This window comes from Calidris pugnax, unplaced genomic scaffold (genome assembly GCF_001431845.1).
Source record: "Calidris pugnax isolate Ruff unplaced genomic scaffold, ASM143184v1 scaffold25, whole genome shotgun sequence".
In the NCBI taxonomy this organism is placed as follows: domain Eukaryota; kingdom Metazoa; phylum Chordata; class Aves; order Charadriiformes; family Scolopacidae; genus Calidris; species Calidris pugnax.
The window spans coordinates 5,524,173-5,542,602 of NW_015090805.1; the positions used below are offsets into that span (position 1 = coordinate 5,524,173).

Below are 18,430 nucleotides of genomic sequence, written 5' to 3' on the forward strand. Positions count from 1 at the left end.
GTTTCTAAATCCTTAAATTACTAAAACAAGAAAAAAATTGGAAAAGAACCTACTCATTAGCTTTCAGTTCCGCAGAGTTTCCAAAGCATTGTTAAGCATGTATGCATTTTTGACAAATACCTCTTACCTGTAAAAGAGCAATGTTCAGATTCCTTACTAGATGTTATCGTCATGACAAGTCAAACAATCTTTTTTCATAAAAGGTTGGTTGTCTTTTCAATAAAGCATGTGTGCATGGTTTAAAAAAACAAAACAAAAAAACCCAAAACACAACCCTCAGAGAGTTTCCCTTCCCTCACTGTCAGTCAAAAACAAGTTGGAATAAGTCTGAGTTGGAATTACCTGAATAAAGAAACTAGACAGAGGGAGGGAGGAGAGGGAGGGAGGGGGAAAGAGAGAGAGAAAAAAAAAGTCCGAGAGGAGACTCAGTGATGTCAGCAGTATGTCTTAAGGAAATCTACAGCTGAGCCCGGCAAACTTTATAACTGCATAGCACTCGACACCCAGTTACATGGTAAGCAAATACCTGCTTAAGAGGAAACTGATGTACTTTTAAAGAACGTCAGTTAATCTTTGAAGAAACTTTAGCCAGGCTGATCAAAGTCCCTTAAAGGCCTTATTGCCTAAATAAATAAGGTTACAAGTGGTTGTATAATGCTAAGAAAAGAGTAAGAAGAATAAAAAGTCAACATTATTGATTACCCCTTTCCTGTTGGCAAAAGGGAGGCAGAAACTCATCTGAAATAAATTCATACTACAGTTTTAACACACTGAGCTGTAGGAGGCACGGACGCAGCTGAAATCCCTGACCACCAAAGTTTCCAATCTGTTTAGCCACAACACTCTTTTCATTTGATGACTTATTCTGGCTTTGCTTCAGTGCCTTTCTGCTCTCGTTTCCTGGATGCAGAAAGCACAGATAGTGCTGATTTGAACTGGGGAAAGTCAGGTGCCTTGAATAAAGCAAGGAAGAGGTGTGGATGTTTGCCATCTCTAAAGCCCGTACACTGCTGTTGGTACCACACTGGTATGTGATGGGATTCCCAGAACTGAATGTGAACAGCAGCAATGAAAGGGAAGTCACTGCAGCACTAGAAAGGCTAATGTGATAGCTCTTGGCTATTGTTCTTGTGTGTCCGTATTCCTAGGGATACTGCTTCCAGGAAATACATATCTCACTCAGCAAGGTTGTCCAATGCACCTGTAGCTCAGCATTCAATACACTTGTAGCTCAGCATCACCTGCAGGAACATCCCACAGTCCAACAAACGTCAAGTTAACTTCATTCCCTTTTGCTTGGGGGAAAGAGGAGATCAACACATGGAGCGAGCAGTTTACTAACAAAATTATGCCCACCTCAAATTCACAGAGAACACATTAGCAAAAGCAAAATCTCTCCTTTCCTCAGCAGCATTGGTAAACAGACATTTAAATGCCATGAACAGACATTAATAATGTCATGATATGCAACCATAGGAAACTAGAGGCTGGAATTCTGCCGTCAAGTGGTCAAGTATGTAGGCATTCAGGCAGTGCCAGTAGGCAGCAGCTGTTTTACATTTAAAAGGACAACACTTAGATGTGATTTTTTTTACTTTGCCAGAGACTAAAGAATTTAACACGACTTGGATTGTTCCCCAATCCATGAACCTGTTGCACTGGTATCTCTTTCTCTATATTTACTGTGAGGGAGATAGCAACAGCTCCTATCAGTTTTCATTATATATATATATAAAAAAAAAACCCAAATGCTTTTGAACGTCTTTTTCTGCTTTCAGAGAAGCTCTTTTGTTTGCAAGCCCTCTGAAATGTCATGGGATGAAGCATCTATACTAGAAATTATTTTTTCACTGTCCATTTAAATTATGTTTAGCTGTACCTGAATTATACATTATTAAAAATCCCCAGTTACACCTTTCCTCTTCTTTCTTCTGACAAAGTTTGGGAACATGCCGAAATCATAACTGAATGTGAATGTTCTAGTGTTGTAGCCCCACACATCCCCCATATCAGCATCCATGCCCATTAAAACATCTGTAGTCTGGGGGGTTGTTGGGAGAACATAACACGAGGATATGCTCTCAATGGTGCATTTCACACTTTGGGCAAACACACTACAGTTCAGGTTTTAATTCTTATGCTATTTTGCTAATACCCTGTGGATCCCTATCCCATTCTGGAAGACAGACCTGCAAAGGGAAGAATTTATGTTGCATAGGCATTTCCCAGCTTTGCATGTTTGACCAAAGGGAAGAATAGGCATAGGCATTTCCCAGCTTTGCATGTTTGACTTGAAAATGTAAATACCTTTCTTTGAACACAGTTTTGCATTCATCCATTTAGCAGAGAGCCCACAGGTGATCAGAACTCTTAGCAGGAAATGATGAGTAAAAAATCTCTCTCCCAGGAAGCTATGGAGAGGCTCCAGAAGATGACTGAGTTGTTGCGTGGCTCATGGCCATGCAAAGTGGTCTTCCAATTTCTCATCCCCCACTTTTCTTCTGCTTTAACTGTGCTGTCTCTTCCCCACCTTTGCACCATCTCTGGTGCTTGCCCAACCACCTCAGTGAATCCCATCAACTTGCTAAATTAGAAGGAAAGTGCCATATGTCTGTCCTTTTCTGCCAGGTTACTTTTCTGCCAATCTAGTGATCTGAGGCACCTCACTGAGTTTGGTCACCCAAGTCTGGGAACTTCTACAAGAGGAGTGAGAGGAGTGCATGGCCAGCAGAGGAAGAGCATGGGTTACCACAAGTCAGCTGCCTGCCAATAGCTGTCTACACTCTTCTCCCCTCCTCCATTATTACAAAAAAACTATCATCTTAAACAAGCATATTTTTCTGGCGGGTGACACAGACTGTTCACACATTGCTGCTGAGGGGGGCTAAACAGAGAAGGTAATGTGTTAGTTCATGCCCTCCAAAATGCTTAAGCTCACATGTTGTTCTTCAGCTTTACCTCAATACCGAAGTTCATAAACCTGTCTGCTCACAGCAACAACAGGTAAGAGATCAAAAGACTGGCCTAGATAAGTAGAAATACTTATCCAAACTTCTTCAATCAATAAAGCTGAGCAGGAAATCCCATGATGATAAGAGGCTTTCTTAGGGTATTTGCAGGTCTTATGTTGGCTCTGGATAGAGTTAAGTTAGGAATAGAGACAATAAAACTAGAATCCCTGGCAGAAAAGTTAGTCATACACATCAGACGTGCACCTCCAACTTATCCTCCATCCAAAAGTCAGTTCTTTTAATAAAAAAGTGCTTTGGGCTTCTCATGTGGAGGGTGACCCTCAGCTCATGAGGAGGTGTGCAGTAGGAATGCGGAAAAGCCACAGTGACACATCACACCTTCTCTCTTTTTCTTGGGATTAAGACAATAAAAAAAATTGCTGTTCTTGTGAACCCCAAATTCATGAGTTAAAGATCATATAAGGAAATTGTGATTGTGATATAAACAGACAAAAGACTAGAAATGGGCCTTGCACAAGTTCAAGATGTCATTTGCAGACATGCCACCTGAGAATTGCTAAATATGTTTGCACTTTTATGCACCTAAATATCTTTATTCATTTCAGCCTTGCCTACCCTTGCCCAGATCCTTGGAAGTACTGAGAAGCACAGCTGCCAGAGAAATCCCACTGGAGCCATAACACTGCCACATATGTGGCCCCTCAAGACTTGGGTTCCCTCTGTAACACTGGGATAATAGCACAGCCAAACCTTAGAAGCGTTTCAGGACAAGTACATTAAAGATGGGAAGGAAAAGCACAAAAAATTATCTCTTGTAATAGCATTTATTTTTAGTGCACCCTCTAAGTCAAAACAATTAGGTAAATCGTTCAGTTCTGCTGGCAGGAGGCCAGAACTATTCGGCCATGATTCATGGCGCTCTGCATTCTGTAGCCATTTCAGTCCTGCAGCCTGAACACTGCCTTTATATTCCAGTACTAAACTGCTAGAACTTAATGTTTTCTGCATGTACCAGCTGGTTTTCTACTTTAATCTATGCAAGTTATTTTTTCTGTTTTTTTATTGAAGGCTTTTGAAAAATGGCATCAATAATAGCAAGGCCTTCAGTTAGTAGAAGTGGAAGTGAAAAGCCAGTAGGAATGCTGCCTAAGTTGTCCATGGACTTATTACTTCAAAATGTGTCTTGATTTGAAAGCAAGTACTATAAACCCAATGCAACAGAATATCCACTTCATATTAGCAATAACAAAATGCAACACACGATGCAGAACTAAGTCCAAATACCATTTGATCAAGCATTATTTGAATTATACCTAGTCATTCAGTACAAGACACCTCCAGGATTAAAATCACATTCATTAAAAATGGTAAAAAAATTCATATTGCTGTGCACATGAAAGAATTTTATTTTAAAAATAAGAAGCTAACCTAAAATTTATTTTTCTATTCATAAGCTTTCTAGAAGATCTCCTGCAGCTAAAATTTCACTGACTTTCTCATACATACTTTCCAAACCAGAACACTTGAATATGAAACATTCAAAGTAGTTAATCCAAAACTGGTTCTTGTTAAACACAGAGAAACTCTCATGTGACTTTGTACTTTCTTTACAATATGTTTTCTTTAATTGTTTTAAAATAGTCTTCTGTTTTGTGTATTCTTCCCCTGTGCACAAGAGTATTCATCTGAGCTGTAAATCAAACCATTCGTCTGCTTCTTATTGATGAAGTTCTTGATAGAAAAAGAATTGAAAGGGCTAAAATTCATTACACATATTCCCATGAGATTAAGTAAAACACTGGACCTGAAAGTGCTGTAGGAAATGCAGTTGTCCAAGCATGTGAATGCTAATGGGCACATGAATCTTCACACTCCAAAGAAATCAGAAGCCATGCTCTCACTGCATATGTGTGCTCTTAGGACGGTTGATACACATTGTTCCATCTTCTTTCTTTTGTTGCCTCTTTGTTGACATTACAATAGTGACCGCACCAAGGAGTTCACAGCACGTTACCTTGCCTGCTATGATTTAAAGCAATGGTTTGTGTACAAGGCCTCCACCATATGTTCTTTGCATTATGAGAGGTTGTGGCTGACACTTTTGTTCCTAAGGGAGATTTGCACACATGAAAAGCATGTAATTGGAATGGGATTTTATTCCACTTGACAAGCTTCACACGGAAGGTTCTGGCTGATGAGGGCCCAGCTCTGCTCTCAATGAAGAAAGCAGTGACCTCTGTGAAAACCCTGTTACCACAGCAGTTAATGCTTTCAAAAGCTTCAACTTCATCCCAAGTAATTTGGACTTGAGAAACCTGCAGTTGCCGAGATATGTCTTATCTGTTCATATTAGGGAAGGTGGTTGTTCTTCATCCAGCTGGCTCGGGGTTTCAGAGTCTCAGCAAGGCTGCTGTCCTGCTAGGGATGGAAGGACTTTGAGGGCAAACCTCAGCTTCCAAATTTAAGCTCCCACCCAGAGGTGTTGCTTCTTGATGACAGAAGTACATGTTACCGTCCAAGATGTCAAAAGGATTACCAGGTAGTAGAAAGCTCTGAAGAAAAAAACAGCCCCTTGAGAAAAATCACTCATTCTCAGGCACATTTGGCTGCCTTCTCCCCAGCTGCAGAAATGAGCATCCTCTGGTTTTGGTTCTAGACAAGAGCTGGGGCAGATTCACAAGCAGGAATTCAAATCCAAGCTGACTTTCCACACCAGAGTGAAAATGACAATGGGCTTCAGATTCAAGAGGGATTTTAATTTCCCCTCCCCCCCTCAATCTGGTCAAAATGTCCAAAGCAGCCAAAATTCACCTCAGATTCCTGGAACTGGGACACACGTCTTTGCTTTCTGAAACTCTGTGGTGGGTACATGCTTGGTTTGCCACATCATGAGCCAGCAGAATGCATAAATCTCTCTATGGGGATGATCTGCTCACATTGCTGGTAGCTCCCCAGAAGGCAAAGATGCTTGCTGTAGCACTTCCATGCTCACTCTTATAAGAACAAGAGCAGACAGCTCTCTAGATTGCTCAGGTCACAGCTCTAACACAGCATTGTTGTTGTTGCAATAGGATCAAATCCACGGTCATGGAGAACTATGTTCTACAGGACTCAATCCTGCAAATTGCTCTCAGCTATAAGCAGATGTCCGGCCTAAGAAATGGCCCAGGGTTATGATCCAAAAGAACTGCTGCAAGGGATGCTGGGAGGGCTGAAAGCAGTCAGCTGTGAGAACCACTGACCATGAGAAAGGGAGGCAGCTTTCTCTGATCTAGCATTTTCATTCACTTGACCCATGACGGTTGTTCTCCCTGGTGTTCCTGTGGCTTCTCCTCAAGTGTGAATTTCACTAGGTAGATCTGCCCTAATGACCAGGAATCCTTCTGGGAAATGCTGGAAAAACCCAGTTTCTCAGTCATTAGATCCCTCCTTCTAGTGATGTGTTTTCTGTGGTACAAAGAACATTCCTCAGTCAAAGAGAAACTTACATATTCAATTCCTTCTAGCTATATCCTGTCACATATCTTCAATAGCGCACTTCGGAGGACAGCAAGGGAAAGAAAAGACTCTCCCAGTCAGATTTCAGTTTATTGGGGTTGCTGAATCTGGAGAGTCCACTCCGAATTTTCCCCCATGGGGCCACAATCTCTAATTCTCATTTCTTAACAGTCACCCGTGGGTAGGTTAGTTTTTTCCTTACCTTTGAAACACAGTGATATGTTAATGGAGCTCTGCTTTGGAGTAATTTGAGAAATAATGGATTATCTTACTTATAAAATTATTTTCATGAGCAGCAATAAAATCCCTGTGAAAATACCCAATCTGGACTTTCTTTACTGAATTTCTTTGAGCTGTACAAGCCTGTGTGTATTTAGGACAAAAATGTGACATTACTATTACCAGTGTCAGATGCCCAGACTAGATGGCCTCTCAGGGAGCAGCACTAAAAAGGTAAAACAAATTAAAGTAGTACCTTTGTGCATTTTAAATGTATCTTCCTGGAAAATAACTTCTGGCTTGGATAAAACGAACCACAGTGTGTACTTTTGCCATACTTTATCAGAGGATTATGAAGTGAGCTACAGACAACTATTGAGGTTGACAGAGCATACGACACTACTGAAAGTGCACAAAAAGAGGGTAATAAAGGGGAGGGTACGGAGTTTGCAGTAAAGGGTGTATGAGCAAAGACTATCCTCAGGCTTACTATTGCCAACATAGATCATGGCATCCCTACTGCAAAAAGTTTAGGAAAATGGTCTTCCAAAAGCAAAGTGCAAACATTTGTCCAGACAGTGCTAAAAAGAGTCAACTTAAGATCACATTTTGCAGAAAACAAGGGTTGTCATCATTTATCTACTGAACTCAACTTTGAGAGGAAGTAAAATATAACCCATGATATTACAGGGTAAGAGACTGTTTCATGACAAGAGAATGGCACAGGGGTGCTGGCTGCACCCATTGTCACTGTGATTGCACCATAATTTCCATCGCAACCTCCTATTTTCATATGCCATAAGCATTGCAAAATGCTGACCTTTGGGGCTACATTTTTCCATGCTTGATCCCTGCCCCAAAGGTGAATTCTTTCAGAAAGTCTGAGCAAAATCTTTTCAGGGACCATGGCTATTGCTTTTCAGCCGGCTTGCCTGGGGCAGATTGTATAGCAACTGCTTGGTTGCTCTGAGCTATAATAAATCCTACCATCCATCATGTAAAGTAGAAAATTAAAAGCATGAAAAACAAATGAGAGATGTTTGCAAGGACTGTTTAGGCTTGCAGATGCCAGCAGGTGAAGAGAGGAGAGATTTAGCTAAGAGATACTGAAGTGGTGTTAAATATGGTCTTCAAGACACAGCAAGATGACAACCCACGCGACAGGAGACTGGGTATGTTTTGTCCCTTCAAGTATCTCTTAGATGGGATACTTGCTTTTCTAAAGCAGTTCATTAAGAAGTAAAAGGGTGCACATACATTCCCATCCATTGCCATAAGTTAGCTGGTTTCCTAAAGGGCTGTGTAAATCAGTGCACATGCTCTGCATTTTTCAAAAGCAAGGCACTTGAAGGAGCCTTAAAATCTGATATGGATGCTCAACTACAGGTACCTATGCTTGAAAACGCTCTCTCAGGGCATTCTCATCTCAGCGTTCTTTTGTGTGGTTTTCTTTTGGGTTTTTTTTTGGTTTGGTTTGGTTTTTGGGTTTTTTTTAATCAGAGTTAGGTTGATGGTTGGACTAGATGATCTTAAAGGTCCCTTCCAACCTAGACGATTCTATGAAACACCAAAGACTATGCATTAGGACAGAGATGATGACCAGCGCTCAAAGCCAAAAACAATCCCAAAACAAAACCCCATGTCTACTATTAAGACATAGCAGCCAGGTGGCCTCATGTAGCCCCGCACATTCTCCTGATTTTATCATTCACAGAAAATATGTCTGAAAGATACTGTACAGACAGGAAAAGCCAGTCTCCTTACAGGTCTCAATAAAAACTAGAGCTGTCCAAAGGTCTCTGGGAGTGGAAATGCATTTGTTTTAGTAGGTCTAGTCTATAAGGATGCACACCCTCCAGACTACAGCTTCAGTTGGCACTAAGTTGCATACAGAGAAAATTTGTTTGCAACATGATCTTCAGTGCTAGTGAATATTTGATTAACATTCAGTTCTAAGTTTGTCTCCCATGGTTTGGTCCTACAGGGATTTCAGTCACAGATCTAAGGCACAAGGTGCATGAAAATGAGACCAGGCTGGGAAGGGCTTTGAGCAATCTGGTCTAGCGGGAGGTGTCCCATGGCAGGGGGACTGAAACTCAATGATCTTTAAGGTCCCTTCCAACTCTAACCATTCTATGAATCTATGAAAATCTGAGATAGGATTTCTAGAAACTGATAGGATGGATTCAGTAAAACATCGTAACCAGTGTACAGGAGACCAAGGACAAGTTACACTGAAGCCTTAATTTATGCATCAAAACTTTTGCAGGCAACTATGAATGATCTCTTCAAATGCCTTCTTTCTCTGCATCTTCCAGGCTTTCAGAAGACACTGGGGAGCACCGTTGCTGCTTGTCCCTTCCCGGGGTCTCGTTTCTCCACTGAGTCCAGTTTGGCTACATCCCTGCATAGGGCAACAGCGCACTTGGCTGAACCCATTCAGACCATCTTGTTCAGTCTGTTTCTTGTTGAACTGACCTTGGCTGTATTTGCATGACTATCTCTGGCTTTCCATTATCTGTTTGATTTCTGCAGTAGTCTCACCATCATAATCTTTTCAGGTTCAGTCATTCACATGCCTTGATTTCACCTCCTTCCTCGTTTGTTGTCAAGTGATTGCACTTCACATTTTCTTTTGTTCCAACTTTGAGGCCTTTGAGTGCCTGTTTGTCTACTTTTGTTGACTACATTGTTGAGTCCACAAAAACATACTGTTCATGCACTGTCTTGATACATTTGACATTAAATATAACACTTTAATGACCTACTTTTAATCTCAAACTCAACAGAATGCCTAGCAAACATGAAGTTTACGAGACGCAAAATAAACTACTTGTTTTAGAACTTGCTTTTCCTAGCTGCAAGTAATTTATGTACATGACATTCTTTGTTAAATAATTCCTCCAATTTAGTAAGACATTTAAGAATATCTGTCGGATATTCAGTTGCACCTGCATATGAAGCTTAACATCAGACCAACAGTGGCTTTATTCTCTAGTGCATCTACTGTTTGTAATATCTCATTAAAAGCAAAGAGAGTGATGGTGAATTCATATTTTTTGTCATTCACTAAGTTTTTATGTGAAGCAATTGTTTAACTCTCATAAATCCTTATGGCACTCTTGTGTAAGAGTTCAAGCACAGCTTTTATCAGTGCTTTTATGTGGAGCTCCCTCTGTTTCTTCTACATCCCACAACATATCTCAGTTGGATGCTATGATGAATCCAGCAGAAACAGTGACAGTGGAGTCACAGTGGAGTGCCTCCACTCTCCATACTTTTCCATTTACTGCTGGAGTACTAATACCTCAACCACTGCAACATATCCTGATCTGAAGTCACACTGTCTCTTTCCCTTACTGTGCAGCTAACTGCAGCCTGTTGACAATTGATTTCATCAGGACAATGAACTTATACCTCTGGATTGCTTGGAATGAAAGGAACTCTTCCTCAGGGTTCATTCAGCTATTTTCTTTATTCAGCTACCTTGAACCTCTTGAACCTCCACTTGCATCAATATACCTTTTCAGATTTTTTTTATGCTTTGGCAGAATTTGTTCCTCTAGCCCTTAAAAGGCCAACTGTGCTATTTATCTCTTCTTGGAGGACATTTGCTTTTAACTCTTTCTTGGAGCAGAGCTTTCTGATGAAGGAACTGAGCCGATTCAAGCATGTCTACTGTGTTTGTATTGAAGGGTGGACTGCGAGCTTCTAAAGCTGGCTAAGGCAGGCTTCAAAATATTTCCTCCGTGTTTACTTCACCTTTGTGGTATGTGGTTCACCACTCTTTTTTCTCCCTAATTGTTGGTATTATTGGCTCCGCTGAATTTCCTATAGCACACTGCTATTTTGCCTTGTTTTCTTTATCTTTCCTCAGAGCTTTCCCTGCTTTTGCAGACTCAGAGTGATTCCCTACATTTTCTGCAAGATACTTCTACTTCTTTTGTTTCCCTTCAGCCTTGGCTTGTTTACATTTTCCCCATATTACCTTGTTTTATTGCTCGTCTAGACTGTCGTTAATGATATGTACTTTCCAATAACTTCCTTCACTTTGTTTCATATCACTTCCTTGAATATATCCCAACTGATCTGCAGTGAGATTTCTTCGTCTTTGCAAGTCAGTGGCCTATAAAGTCACTAAAAACCACCTTAGAGGACTACCTCCAAGGCCTATCCTTTAACACAGTCCCGCACAGGAGGTTTGAGGTGATTTCCACAGGTGAACAGAAGAGGAAAGCATTCTATCTATCTATCTCAATTGAAGCTATAAGGTTTCCATTGAACAACATGGATAATATGTTACTGAGTCAGGTCTGGGGGGAACACAGACTGCAGGCAGGCAACTCACAGAGCTGCACAGGTCAGTCTCCCTCAGAGGACAGCCCCGAGTTCCCACCTAAATGATGGAGACCAGTTTGCTTTGGACAGCAAGAGGGCAACATCTGGTGCTGGCTACACAATGGGCTCCAACGTGGCTGGGCAAAACAGGCTGCCCAAAAAGGCACTCTGTCCAGAAGAACTCAGTGAGCCACACTGATTTTTTCTGGAGCTTGGCCACCAGGCCTAGGCCATGGAAAGGTCTCTGGATTTTCAATAAATTGAACCTCCAGGAATCTGGAGCTATCAAAACTGAGCGAGACAATTTAATTCCGGCATTGGCAAGACAGTATTTGGACGCAACAAATTACAAGATGTCCTGCCAGTTCTGGTTTTGGGCACACACTCCAAAGCAGGTGAATCCTTCCTGCTTTGTAGTTCCACAGCAAATAAAATGTTTCATAGAGCTCTAGCAAAGATGAAACTAGCTGGCTGCTAGAAAGGGCTGAGACAAGTGGTCCACCTTGGATGAGCTATGGTACCTGTTGCCAGCAAAATCTGAAATGAAAGCCAATTAAATTAAAATAATTGTAGTGTATATCTATATCTGCATTGAGATAGGTACCTGCGTGTAAATAAAACCTGAATTTGTGTACACACACTTGTACTAGACGGCATATGAGTTTTCTGCACATGTGTGCACACAGGAGCACAGGTGATTTCTAGAAGTGAGCTTTTCACACATTCCTTGGCAGACCAGGCTACCTTCATCTCCTGTGATCCCAGATACCATGGAGTTGAAAAAGGAAGGGGGGTCCTTTGCTACTCCCGGGTTTCTGGAACTGCTTCACTTTAGACTCTTTCTCACTTTTATATCTCTGCTCCTGACACATTTGCCAATCAAAGTACATCTCTATCTCACTCACTCTCTTACTGTCATGTTAAGAGTAGGCTGAGTTTTGTGGACTTTGGCTGTTGAGTCCTAAAAAATGAATCTCAAGAGCTTTGTTATAGAATAAAGAGTGTTGAGTTGGATAGAGTTGCCAAGCTTTGAAAAGCTTCTGTAAAAATGTACATTTTCCTATAGTGCTACAAAGCCCATATTTGCCTAATTGACTGTCAAGAGTCCAAAGGAGATTCTACAAAATTTCTGGTAAATATTATTTGTTTTAAGAATTGATATGCATGCCAAAAACAATGTGCTCCATTTATCAGCTTGGAACTATTACAATCTTTTCAGTAAATAATATCCTGGTTTCTGAAAAAGCCTAAAATGTGTATCTAATCCAAGTGTGTCACCTCTCATTTCCTTCAAAGAGGGGGAAAAAGGCAAAGCTAAGCCTGAAATTCTGTTTTGAATTAACTGCCACTTTATCTCTAAGTGACCTCTTTGTGCAAAACTATTACTGCAAATACAGTTTCTGAGATCATTCAGTCGTCTCTGACCCTTGCAATGCATAACTACAAGGTGGTTAATACTATCAACACTATCATCTTGTATTTGTGCAGGGCTTCTCATCACAAATGTTCTGGCTCGTTGCAGGGTGATTCTCTTGCTGGGGACACGCTGCACTCTTCAGACTGGCTCCTACTGTGGGTGCTGTATTAACTATTGTAAAGGGTAGGGTAACTGGGAGTAGGTGGGGGAATTATACACTTTAACTCCACTTCAATATGCCATTGCTAAAGAAAATAAACCTCTCTAAGGTGAAAACCAGCAGCAAGTGTTCTACAGTGCCACACAGCCATTGAGAGAAGGAAGTGAAGAATATTCTGGCTATTATTCCCAATCCCACTCAGTTCTTTTTATATCACTCTGGCAGTATGAAGAGACCTAAGTGTAAGAAAGTTTCAGACCCTCTAACAGAAAACGCAGGGCTAGAAACCGTAGTTAGATAGAGTTGGTTATTCAAGCTGTGATAGAGTAATGACAACCCAGTGTGGCAAAAGCTCGAATATTTCAACTGGGATGATTAAAAGCTCAATTAATTTTCTTAATTAGGAAAAAGGCAATTTAAACACCATTCCTTGTTGTCAGTCATTTCAGCCTCTCACTCTCTCCACTCAACCATGCACTCACAAATACCTTTCCGCACCAGTCCATTTATTCCTGATCCCTCTTCCTTGCCTTCCTCAGTAGACAGGGGATCCTCTTCTCAATGGCATCTCCAAAGTGTGTCAGCAGTCAGTTGCTGAGGACCGAGGAGCTCATCCCACCTCTCTTCTGCCCCACTGGCTACCAAGGCTCTGTCGTTTCTTCAAGTCAGACCCGTTCCCGACTGCTCCTGCAGCTTCCTCACTCTCAGCTGCTGGAGAAGGTTGAGGTGGTGAGCCGGAGAGCTGGAGAGCAAAGAAGAAAGAAGAGAATTTATACTTTGGTATTTTGGAAGCTGGAATCCAGGGAGAAGCTTAAGAACGTGACTCGAGGCCAAAATGCTTGGCTCTCCAGTTACAGAGCAGAGTGAGGCAGGTTTATTCCTATCGCAACACTGTGGCCCATGTCTTGTCAGGAGCTGCCAGCATCGGTGATGTGCGGTGGGTTCAGAAGAACCTTTCCTTCACTTGCCTCGTCTCTGCAGTGCTGTGGAAGGAAAGGGATAACAGAAGAATTAACAGCACTGTGAGAAACTTGTCTGAGATAGAGCGGTCTACTGTGTAGCATAATACATACCACATTACGAGATTGTGTGCCTGGGAGTTATTATCAGGACATCTGGAGGTTACAATTCCTCCTGTCACTGTCCTCTTCAACTGTCCTCCCTTCCCCTCTTTGTGGCCCTCAAACTGTTAATCTGGTCTTTGACTACTATTTCATTTATCCCAGCTGCTGACTTCGGGGAAAAAAAAAAAAAAAAGCAGCATCTCACTGAAAACAGATGCTGCCCCTGTACTAAGCAGATAAATTAAATACATAAAGCATGGGTTGTGTATAATGTTGATTCTTTGTAAAGGTTTAGTGTTTTTATCCTTGATATTAAAATTCCAAGTACATTGTATCACTTTATTTTTGGTCTGTCTGGATTTGGGAAATATCCCGTTGGCATTTCTTATAAGTACTGTAAATTAAGTGGACTAACAATTTACCACAGAAATGATAGTAAGGCAAAAAAAAAGCCCTGAGCCTCACTTTTACTCCTGTAGAACATATGCAGATTTTCTAGCCTGCCTTTCTCCACAGTCATTTACATTTCTATGCAATTTTTCTCTATACCCAACATGCATGACTTTAATATAATGGAGTAACTCCCAACATGGACCTACATACACATAGACACACATGTACACAACTCCATGGAGAGATGCTGGACTAAAGCCATCCCAGCACGCTGTCCTTCTTGGAGCTTGCTATGGACCACCCCAACAAGCAGTGATGTATTCTGCTATCTAGTTAGCAGAACAGAAACAAACACTTACCTTTGTTTTAGTACAGTGCAATAGTCAAAGCTGACCCTACAGCCTCTGAGGTGAAAAGTGATCTTTTTGTTGAAACACCTGATCAGTGTTTACAGTTCTGTGGAAACACAACAATGTGCATAGCACAATAATTGAAAACTCATTGAAAACTCAAATGGGAAATGCCTGTGATTTTCAGGTGTCGAAGTTCCAAGGGATGGTCTTTCCAACTTCTTAGATCTACTGAAACAGATTACTCTTAGGAAAGACAGGCAGGGAGTTTGCGGTCTGCCAGGGCCAGCAGAACTGGGAATTTGTTAACGTGCCTCAAGTTACATTAAACAGAATATGTATATGAAAGTGTATCAGTGTCTACGTTGATGTATGCTGATTTTCATCTCAGTAATACAGAAAAAATAAATTACAACAAAGATGGTTTGGCAGCAAAACCACCTTCAGACATGGTTAAGGAGATGTGAGTGGAAGAAAGAGCTAGGGTCAAAGTCAAAGCACGGCAACTGCAGAATTTCATGCACTACCCATGTTTATATAGGTTTTCATCTCCTTCTGCCTTCTTTGGCACTTGTGATGTCTCCCCCGGGCAGATCCAAGCAAGATGCCGCAGACATCCTGGCAATCACTACGTCTGAGGGGTCTGGGTTAGAGTAGCGTTGGGGTATGGGGAGGGAGTGGTGGCAGATTCTCAAACCACAAGGCAGCCCCAGCCACCAATCCTTGTGATACTTTTGTTAGACCTTCTGCATAGGACTTGTATTGCTCAGTCACTGTTTTGCCTGATTTCTGTGAAAAGTGTCTGAATGGTCAGAGATGTAGAAAGGAAAATCTCTCACACTCTTACAATATGTGTTCTCACAATGAGTATTCTCACAATAAATGCAAGATGGAACAAGATTTACCTTTTCACTGTTCTCCTTGGAAAACAATTGTAAAAGGGAGCTACATGCTTGAAGCAGGTCACTTGGCTAGTTCTAATTTGCAGAAAGGCACCTGGTTTTCTCTGTATAGCCAAAACTTTGAGATCACACTTGTTACTAACGTTGGAGGGTTCAGAAAAGCCCCCCATAAGCACACTCTTGCATGCTGTCTGGTAAACCAAGGATAAAGCAATAGGAAAGAGTAGGACTCCTTAATCTTTTGGATTCCTCTTGAGTGAAGCACCTAAGATCTGGAAGTCTGGTGGCATCCAGATCCCTTACTGAAGGCACACTTGAGTAGCCTCAGAAATTGCCACAGCCCAGTTGGACGTCAGAGCTTTCGACTCTGTCCTGTGGCTTTACTCCTGTTTTACTGGACAGCATTCAAGAAAGTGCTCATGGGGCCATCCAAAATTTAACCCCTGGGAACACAGGCAATCAGAAATACTCTTTTGCAGACCTCTTCTGAGCACTATCTTATACTCTTTTTGTGGGAACTAGGCCAGGCTTTTGCAGTGGTTGGTGATGGTGCCTGTAGTTTATACAGATATCAGCTGATTGATTTATACTCTCCCCCAAGAAGTGGGGTACCTGAATGGCTCTCCTCAGTCGCAGAAGGCTCTCCTCAAGAGTAATCCCAGATCAGGCAGAAGCAGGCTGAGTGCTGAACCTCTGTGTTCCTCCCTCCTGCACAAGCTGGCTGTTGAAAGCAAAACTACCTTATACTAAAATAAAGCATCACGGGCATATCTTGTGAGGGGGTGTGATCCTGTCAGGGTGTTGTAAGTGTCCTCAAAATACACTGACATGAACATTGACCTTGTGGCAGCATAGGTAAAGAAATTGCCTAGTCTCCCATCAGTCTAGGCAGGAACTCAGGGCTTAGCTGGTTACAGCAGGAAAATGCTGGCCGTGTACAGAAACAGAGAGGTGAGTCTAATGAGTTGCTCTAAATTGATCAGAATTACAAGCCTAGTTGAGCACACCAAACCTAGTTGAGCTCACCAAACCAGTGTTTGTATCCCAGTCACTTCAAAAATATGTTCTCTTGTTAGTGTACCTGTGCTGTGGAATGGTAATGGATTGCCAGGAAAATGATTGCCTGAAATTTACTTTGTGATGGTCTGACTTGTGAGTGGTAAGTGAGGTTCAGTTGATCAATGTGGGTTTTACACGTGAAGATATGAATTCTTTCCTATTTGTATTTGAACAACTGTAATTGCTTTTTCCATAGATAACCTGGATATAAAATCAATTACTTAGTCCTCTCATTTATCTCATCTATTTTATTTTCTTATTCTCTCATTGTTGTCCCTGGGCAATTATTTTCAGCTAAAACTGCATTTAATGAGACTATAGCTATCGTGTAAAGACACTCCAACAAATCCATTAACTGCAGTGGCTGTTATAAAGTCCTTTTCTTCTGCTTCTTGTCAAAGATAAAAATCATTGCCAGTGTGACACCGCAGCAGGCAAACTCAAGAATCCAAAGGAGGCTTCACCAGACAACTGAAAACTTGTAGCATTTTTACAGATAAAGCTACACTATGTTTTGAAAAGAGCAAAAACTATGCTCATTTTTTGGAAGACATTAAACCAATGACTGAAAGCATATGCCAAATCAATTCTGATATCATGAGTGCCAAGATTCAGCACTTATTTGTCAGAAAAACAGCAATCTGCAAGTATAAAAGTCATCTGAGGTGCAGTGGAACCACTGCAGTATTAAATCTTTGGTTCAAGAACATAATCTTCTACAATGTTTAACACATCGGTAAGATTCCTGTTATATATGAACTGTATTCTGGCTACTTTTTAACCATTCCTGATGAGCAAAATCATGAAAATGTATGCTGAGTCAGTTGTTAAGTAATCACAGGATGAATTCCTATCCTTAAGTAATTGCCCTTACAGTTCCTACACCCTCCTTCAGCAATTAGAGGTCCATAGGTTAACTGAGGATCTAACCAGCTTTTTATAAATGCATGGAAACACATTCTGTTCAGTGGCTCCCTCACTGACATGCCTGCATCAATCAAGGCATCAGGATCTGCCCATTTTCATAGGGACCAAAGGAATGGCTGTTCAATGCAATGGTGAGCGAGCGCAGCTATGGCAGAAGGTGCTGAATCAGGCCTTTATCTCAGAATAAGTTAGCACTAGGCAAGAGACTTTGGGAATGCAATTGCCAGTTTAAACTGTAGTGTAATTTTTATTTAATTTGACAGCTTTTAAACTATACATCCTGTAACCTTTTGCAAAAAAAGCAAGAATTGACTGTCGTTCCCAGGTCCTGGAAATGTCTCTCTTCTCAAATAATACCAGAAATAATTAGAAAGTGTAAAAGTATAGTTTGCACTAAGAAAAAATAAATTAGGGTATAGTGATCAGATTTTCTTAATGTCAACATGAAACTCAAGGTCAGAAAACTGAGCCAAACATCTTCAGCTATCTTTTAACACAAGGACCTTTTTTCCTTGTAGTGCTGCCATAGCAAAACAGATGCTAGAAATTCTCACTCCAAAACTCTTTGCTTTTCATCCAGTTTTAAAGCCGTGGTGACGTTCCAAGTTAAACTCACAAAGGAGAAAGAAATATGCTGGTGTTTTCATTGTAATATGAATTTTCCATTGAAGATGTGGTTGAATTAGCAGTTCATTTTTTAACTATTACTTTAATTTGCTCCTTGTGGTCAATCTTTTTTTTCTTTCTATAAAAGTCATGCCTCAGTCCTACGCCTTTTGAGACACCTCGACGCAAAATGTTTTAAAGAGAAGGGAACTGTCTAATTATATGTCTGTAAAGTGGCTAGAGAGGTTCATTTGCGTGGAGCAAAACAAATAAGAGAAAATGTGGAGGAATGTGCTGCTGAATGAATGTGGCATACCCATCTTGTTCCCATGCATGGGCAGTAATATTAAGGTGTTGGGAGTGATTCTGAGTCTAGACATCCATTATAGGTTTTGTATTTTCAACCCCTCTTTTAACTTGTGCCTGGAGTAACTGATGTGTTCACACACTGGGACATTTGAAACAAGACAGAAGGAAAGTTTTTTCCCCTTTTTTCCTCTTTAGCATATGGAAAGTAAAGAGAAT

The 18,430-nt window shown here is 41.1% G+C and overlaps 1 protein-coding gene across 4 annotated transcripts in view; it reads right to left on the bottom strand.

The window, feature by feature from the left end:
• The window catches only part of KCNJ15 (potassium channel, inwardly rectifying subfamily J, member 15), a 37,475-nt gene extending 24,073 nt beyond the window's left edge, over window positions 1–13,402 (bottom strand). Inside the window, exon 1 of one of the 4 annotated variants that reach the window (XM_014937983.1) lies at window positions 13,093–13,402. The gene's annotated coding sequence lies outside the window, so the exon portion shown is untranslated. Of the gene's footprint in view, window positions 1–53; window positions 101–127; window positions 429–702; window positions 796–13,092 lie in introns of those variants that run through there. The other 3 variants (XM_014937982.1, XM_014937980.1, XM_014937981.1) reach the window with 3 other exon arrangements.
• Between the last annotated feature and the right edge of the window lie 5,028 nt (window positions 13,403–18,430).